Here is a 6941-nt window from a genome sequence, read left to right as displayed (position 1 = left end):
GAGACGATATGACTGAACTGAGAAGACTACTCCTCCACCCGAACATGGAGGCCCAACGGTACCAACCGGCCGGCGTGTCAATGGATGCGGATATGGAGTTGCATGTGGTCAGCACACCACTGTCCTGGCCATATGTCAGTTTCTGAGACCGGAGCCGCTACTTCTCAATCAAATAGCTCCTCAGTTTGCCTCACAAGGGCTGAGTGCACCCCGCTTGCCAACAGCGCTCGGCAGACCGGATTGTCACCCATCCAAGTACTAGCCCAGCCCGACAGCGCTTAACTTCGGTGATCTGACGGGAACCGGTGTTACCACTGCGGCAAGGCCGTTGGCTTCGAGAAGACTTGCCGTCTGTTTAATTGCTTTACAACTTGTGGAAAACGTTACTACATCGGAAAAAGTTGCATACTCTGATGAATCTTCTTATAGTATAACTATCACCCTTACAATCAACCGCAGCTTTCGTATTTTGTTCATTTTCTGTTTGTTCCGCAAAATCAGTTTGAACATTAAAAAACTCAGACAGTTTACGTGTTTCAGATATAACAGCATGTGTATTCCCCTCTTTTCATCTCAGAGTGGGCCGAACCGACAGTCGCCTTCCAAGAGTTTAGACTACTACGGCTTCCCATCTATGGGGATCTATTGAATCTATGCCCATAAAAATTATGCAGGAAGAAGAAGAAAACGAGTTGAGGGTGAGTTCTCAGCTGTTACCTACCCATCAATACAAATTCAGGCACATCTGTAAATTATTCGTAATTAGCGTTCTCATCAAAACATAATCCACTTGGCTTCATGTTTTATAGGTAATAAATGTCGGGTTCCACAAACGACCTAGCTTGAGAATGTGGGCCTTATTGTGAAAGTATGCAGTTACGAGCTGACCACTCTCGTGCACACAGACTGTTCGTCACTCGCTATGCCACACTGCTGCGATTTTAGGCCTAAGCGCGAAGTACAAACGTAACCTCGTCTTAACGGCTACCCACGGGCTACAGTCTGGCACTGCCAGGATTTGAATGGAAAGACGGTCAAATTGACACTGTTGAATGTAAAATGGCGAGAGCTAGTAAAGGCATGACTGGCTAAAATCATTGTTTTCCGGCTATTTCACATGCAAATGGAAGCGTATGGGCTTTTCTTTGCGTTCTTATTTGTATGTTTCAGTTTCGTTCCAGATATCGTAGACAACTTTCCAAATGAAGATGCAAATAATGGACTGTCGTTCGATGCTTCTTTACAACCTCCAATGGTGGTAATGTCAATGGACGCTAAAATGAGGAGGTAAGTGATAATGAAGCCTGTTCTGAAGATATAAAATCATCAGTAATAGCTCGAGATGTTCGTTCGCCGGATGCAAGTCTTTCGATTTGACGCCACTTCGGTGACTTGCGCGTCGATGGGGATTGGGGATGAAATGATCATGATTATTAAAACACAACACCCAGTCCCTGAGCGGAGAAAATCTCCGACCCAGCCGGGAATTGAACCCCGGCCTGTAGCATTGACATTCTGCCCGCTGACCACGCAGCTACCGGGGGCGGAAAACAGCTCGAGAAGATAGTGAAGGAGAATACGAAACGGTCTCTCACTTTATGGAAGACTAAAAAGAAGAGAATCTTTCAGGGTCGGATTTGTAAATTATTTTACCAAAAACGATCTGTAAATTGACAGTAAATAGGGTAGAAAGCGAAGTCGCGTGTGTAAATGTTTTTAAAGGTCAACATTATCGATCTACACGAATTTAATATAGTATGATACAATAACGTGACGATACGTGGCGTTAATATCGAGCAATGGGACATTATAGCCACGATGCAAGTGGGCCGATTTTCTAAAAATAATCTGTTACGTGGTTGTACATATTCAATAGGAGTCCTATTGTGGCGCGAAGGGTAACCCATCTTACTACAACAAAAGAACTATGTATTATTAGGAAACAGTCGTGCCGGCCGGTGTGGCCTAGCGGTTCTAGGCGCTTCAGTCTGGAACCACGCGACCGCTACGGTCGCAGGTTCGAATCCTACCTAGGGCATGGGTGTGTGTGATGTTCCTAGGTTAGTTAGTTTTAAGTAGTTCCAAGTTCAAGGTGGCTGATGACCTCAGAAGTTAAGTCCCATAGTCCTCAGAGCCATTTTGAAACAGTCATATTCGCTGTGTGTGAAGAATTTTTCAGCGACACGCTAGTTACTATGCCTATGTGAGTTTTCGATAGACAGGATATGTATAAACGTATTTTCATTTTAGAAATCACGTGTGGTCGTTCTCCTATCAAAATGGGACGAAAGACGACAGACTCGGGCAGCCGGTGCTTCAGTAATACTATAAAAAGCTACACAACATGCCGACTGTGTCTGCAGATCGACACTTGCTGTCGCCTCTGTTTCTGCTTTTAAAAGATGCGACGTCCATACTAGGGACACGAGATGGACAAAGTTTGTTTTATGGGGATCATATTTTAGCAGACAGGTCATTTTATAGATTAGGAATACTGACGGATGTCGGAGAAGACGTATTTTCTAAAATCATACATGATTACAGTAAACTAGTTTTCATTCTGTAATAGTTTTCAGATCACAAAACCTTGTCAGTGAATGAAGAACATGGAACTAAAGACTCTGCCGTTTCCGGGGTGACGATAAAGATTGCCTACTGGTTTAGAGTTGTCACAAGTCTGGCCTTCTCCGGATGTGTCTTCGCATTGACCACACCCGAGGCTGTCCATTGCGGGCAGGGACTATCTCGGATAAAACCGGACTTGTGTCTGTTGTTGGAGAAATTAGAATGATTGACAACAACACATTAATAGACACTCTATGCTAAAATTTTTCTAAATTGTGACGGTTGTGTGCGTAGTTTCGTTCAACGGATATTAAAAAAAGCCAGTGCCACGCACACGTAACCGCTCTCCCGTACACGTATTTTTTTCGCCACTTCCCGCGAAATATAGTTCTGAGACTGTACACGTGCTTCACTAGTCTGTAACTGGTGGCAGAGACATCTTTGTTTTGTACATTTTTATGGGCGACTAGCCTTTACCCGTGACTTCGTCCACGCGTAAAAGACGCTGGCGCGGGCGGCAGCTCACGGGACTTTGCCGTCCTGCATCTGCATCTACATCTACATCTTCATGGATATTCTGCAAATCACATTTAAGTGCCTGGCGGAGAAATTAGAATTCCCCGTTATTCCAATCTGGTAAAGCGCGCGGAAAGAACGAACACATATATCTTTTCGCACGAGCTCTGATTTTCTTTATTTTATCATGGTGATCGTTTCTCCCTATGTAGGTCGGTGTCAACAAAATATTTTCACATTCGGAGGAGAAAGTTGGTGATTGGAATTTCGTGAGAAGGTTCTTCCGCAACGAAAAACGCCTTTGTTCTAATCATGTCCATCCAAAATCTTCTATCATTTCAGGGACACTCTCTCTCCTATTTCGCGATAATAATGTGCTACCCTTCTTTGAACTTTTTCGATGTACTCCGTCAATCCTATCTGGTAAGGATACCACACCGCGCAGCAGTATTCTAAAACAGGACGGACAAGAGTAGTGTAGGTAGTCTCCTTAGTAGGTCTGTTATATTTTCTAAGAGTCCTGCCAATAAAACCCAGTGTTTGGTTAACCTTCCCCACAACATTTTCTATGTGTTTCTTCCAAATTAAGTTGTTCGTAACTGTAATTCCTAGGTATTTAGTTGAATTTTCGGCCTTTAGATTTGACTGATTTATCATGTAACCGAATTTTAATGGATTACTTTTAACATTCACGCGGATGACCTCACACTTTTTGTTATTTAGGGTCAACTGTCAATTTTCTCACCATTCAGCTATCTTTTCTAAATCGTTCTGCAATTTGTTTTGATCTTCTAATGACTTTATTAGGCGATAATAACCTAAGACGGCTGCTCAGATTGTGTCCCAAATCGTATATATAGATAAGGAACAGCAAAGGGCCTATAATACTACCTTGGGGAACGCCAGAAACCACTTCTGTTTTGCTCGATCACTTTCCGCCAGTTACTACGAACTGTGACCTCTCTGACAGGAAGTGACAAATCCAATCACATAACTGAGACGATATTCCTTAAAGACGCAATTTCACTACAAGCCGCTTGTGTGGTACAGTGTCAAAAGCTTTCCGGAAATCCAGAAATACGGAACTGATCTGAAATCCCTTGTCAAAACTGCTCATCACTTTATGTGAATAAAAAGCTAGTTGCGTTTCACAAGAACGATGTTTTCTAAACCCATGTTGACTATGTGTCAATAAACTGCCTATTGGCTTCTGTCTCGGGTTCTTCGGCCGACTTTCATCTAATGATTTCACCAGCACGAGTGGATGGCATTGTCAAAGCTTAACCCTCCATTGCCTGTGGTGAACTGGAGCCGAGCTCGCGGCCGCAGACTATATGTACCTGTCGCGCCAACGTCCGAGGGCTTCTCTGCGGTCATTTCCGGTGCGGTTCTTCTCTTGCTACCTGCGACGGTCGTTCGCTGCAATACCGGAAGCCTCGATCCGTTTACCATAAGGCTTTCCTCTTTCTTTTTGAAACCGTTCGCGTGTTTTTGTATTTCTACAGCTTCTCTGAACAAGCGTGTGTGCCGGCCAGAGTGGCCGAGCGGTTCTAGGCGCTACAGTCTGGGGCCGCGCGACCGCTACGGTCGCAGCTTCGAATCCTGCCTCGGGCATGGATGTGTGTGATGTCCTTAGGTTAGTTAGGTTTAAGTAGTTCTAAGTTCTAGGGGACTGATGACCTCAGAAGTTAAGTCCCATAGTGCTCAGAGCCATTTGAACCAAGTACGTGTGATAGTGCTTCTCTACAGCCAGAACTTCCGTGTCGGGGAATTTTATTTCGTGGGCCGGTCTCGCTCAGTGCGTGCTCTGCCACTGTATTCGACAGTATCTCCATTGCTATCGCGGAGAGAAGTCATTGATTGTGTCTTGTCACTAGCACACTTTACATACGACCAGAATATTTTTGGATTTTCTGCCAAGTTTCGAGACAAAGTTTCATTGTGGGAACTTGTATAAGAATCTCGCATCGAAGTCCATGCTAAATTTCGAGCTTCTATAAACGATCGCCAATACTGGCGACTTCCGATATGTTTAAATTTGGCATGTTTGTTTCGTTGTTTCTGCAACAGTATTCTGACCCGTTTTGTGTACCAAGGAGGATCAGCCCCGTCGTTTGTTAATTTATTTTGTATAAATCTCTCATTTGCTACCGATATTATTTCTTTGAATTCAAGCCACATCTGGCCTACGCTTACATTATTAATTTGGAAGGAGTGGAGATTGTCTCTCAGGAAGGTGTCAGGTGATACTTTATCTGCTTCTTTGAATAGGTATATTTTTCGCTTATTTTTGGAGGATTTGGGGATTACAGTATTCAATCTCGCTATGGCAACCCTGTGATCACTAATCCCTGTATCCGTTTTGATGCTCGTTATTAACTCAGGATTATTTGTTGCTAAGAGGTCAACTATGTTTTCACAACCGTTTACTATTCGCGTGGGCTCATGAACTAACTGCTCTAAATAATTTTCAGAGAATGCGTTTAGCATAATTTCGGATGATATTTTATGCTTACCTCCGGAATTAAACATATATTTTCGCCAACTTATCGAGGGTAAATTAAAGTCACCACCAACTGTAATGGTATATCTCGGGTACGTGTTTGAAACGAAACTCAAGTTTTCTTTGAACCTTTCAGCAATTGTGTCATCTGAATTAGGAGGTTGGTAAAAGAATCCAATTATTATTTTATTCCGGTTGCCAAGAATGATCTCTGCCCATACTAACTCACAGGAAGTATCTACTTCAATTTCACGACAAGATAAACTACTTCTAACAGCAACAAACGCGCCATCGCCAGCCGTGTTCAGCCTATCCTTCCGGAACACTGTTGGGATCTTCGCAAAAATTTCGGATGAGCTTATATCCTTAAGGAATCTAACGGTTACGTTGGTTCACTTGTGGCTGGAGGCGATACTTAAACGTTGAGAACAACACCGTGAAAGAGTGAAGAAATTACATCGCTGCTGGAACTATTCTATGTTCAAATGGCTCTAAGCACTATGGGACTTCACATCAGTCCCCTAGACTTAGACGTACTTATACCTAACTAACCTAAGGACATCACACACATCCATGCCCGTGGCAGGATTCGAACCTGCGACCGTACGGGCAGCGCGGTTTGGACTGAAGCGCCTAGAACCGCTCGGCGACAGCGGCCAGCAGGAGCTATTCTATAAATCTGTTATGGATATCGATATCCTTACCCACCGTGTTATGCTTACTAGTGATAGATCCAAGTTACTTTCATTTACGTTGACCATTCGATGTCCTGTATTACGTTCCTGCCTTTGTATGTACTTAGTATAAGTCTCTCTCCTCTGGGCCGGCCGCGGTGGTCTCGCGGTTCCAGGCGCGCAGTCCGGAACCGCGCGACTGCTACGGTCGCAGGTTCGAATCCTACCTCGGGCATGGATGTGTGTGATGTCCTTAGGTTAGTTAGGTTTAAGTAGTTCTAAGTTCTAGGGGACTGATAACCACAGTAGTTAAGTCCCATAGTGCTCAGAGCCATTTGAACCATCTCTCCTCTGGTTAACATCTGCGCCGTGTTTCTCTCAAGCGATGTCTCCTGATTCTGCGTACCCTTTGTTTTACACAGCTTACATGCAGTATTGGCTAGTGCTCTTTGCAGTTACGAGTGCCTATCAATACACGTGAGGTTCACTGTAAAAATGACATTGTCTGACTCGTTATGAACAGATATTTGTTTAGTGAGTGTGTGTGTGTGTGTGTGTGTGTGCGCGATCCACAGACCTAATTTCATATTTATTATTTAAATGAAGCGCCACACGATAGCCCTGCATCCCATTCGCTACAACCACAAATATGGGAACCATCAAGGTGGTATTTGCCACCATGT

The 6941-nt window shown here is 43.9% G+C and overlaps 1 pseudogene; it reads right to left on the bottom strand.

Moving 5' to 3' along the window:
* Nucleotides 1-215: 215 nt before the first annotated feature.
* LOC124725106 lies at nt 216-333 on the bottom strand (annotated as a pseudogene).
* Nucleotides 334-6941: the final 6608 nt, after the last annotated feature.

This window comes from Schistocerca piceifrons, chromosome 1 (assembly GCF_021461385.2).
Source record: "Schistocerca piceifrons isolate TAMUIC-IGC-003096 chromosome 1, iqSchPice1.1, whole genome shotgun sequence".
In the NCBI taxonomy this organism is placed as follows: domain Eukaryota; kingdom Metazoa; phylum Arthropoda; class Insecta; order Orthoptera; family Acrididae; genus Schistocerca; species Schistocerca piceifrons.
The sequence above is the reverse complement of the archived record's forward strand: the minus strand, read 5'-3'. Positions and strand labels throughout refer to the sequence as shown.